This window comes from Arachis ipaensis, chromosome B09 (genome assembly GCF_000816755.2).
Source record: "Arachis ipaensis cultivar K30076 chromosome B09, Araip1.1, whole genome shotgun sequence".
Classification (NCBI taxonomy): Eukaryota; Viridiplantae; Streptophyta; class Magnoliopsida; order Fabales; family Fabaceae; genus Arachis; species Arachis ipaensis.
The window spans coordinates 8,877,994-8,878,340 of NC_029793.2; positions in this window are offsets into that span (position 1 = coordinate 8,877,994).

A 347-nucleotide genomic window follows, 5' to 3' on the forward strand; every position below is an offset into this window, starting at 1 on the left:
CCGATTATATTTTTCTTTATTTTTTTAATTTAGGGAATATAATACTTCATATATATGAAATTTATTTCATATTTGTCTATTTTTCATTCAATATATTAAATATAATTTTCAGTGTAATTAACGACAAACTAAAAATTATAACTACGTGACAGAAAAAAAAATAAATTTGTTTTTGAATCACATAACTTTCTTCTTAAATACATCATGTATTTCGTTTTAATCTTAGCTCCTATAAGTGTGTAGCAATGTTTATATATATATAACTGATGGTTGAAATATAACCACAAGCTAAGATATGAAATCTTGGACATATGTATATAGTTAGAATAAAATATGGCAAATTCTTT